Source organism: Seriola lalandi, unplaced genomic scaffold, assembly GCF_002814215.2.
Source record: "Seriola lalandi dorsalis isolate HSWRI2012SDOR001 ecotype SW California unplaced genomic scaffold, Sedor1 jcf7180002054221, whole genome shotgun sequence".
NCBI lineage: Eukaryota > Metazoa > Chordata > Actinopteri > Carangiformes > Carangidae > Seriola > Seriola lalandi.
In genome coordinates, this window is record NW_019524774.1 from 3306 (window position 1) to 3569 (window position 264).

The following is a 264-nucleotide window of genomic DNA, read 5'->3' on the forward strand; positions in this document are numbered from 1 at the left end:
CGGCTGCTCCCGGCGGAGCGGTGCTGCTATTGGCCAGAGCGGTGAGAAGTGGGAGGGTTCTTCTCCCCCCCCCGCCCTTCTCCTCCTCTCCTCTCCTCGCTGCTCCCCTCTCCTCTCCTCCCATCCTAGAGGACAGAGCGATGCGGAGACAATAGGACGCAGAGCCGGAGGAGGCTGCAGGATGCTCGGCGTCACATCCACACTCACACCGCTGCCAGGAGGTTTCTAACAGGACACCGGGATCAGGCGTCCCCCCTCCCCCGG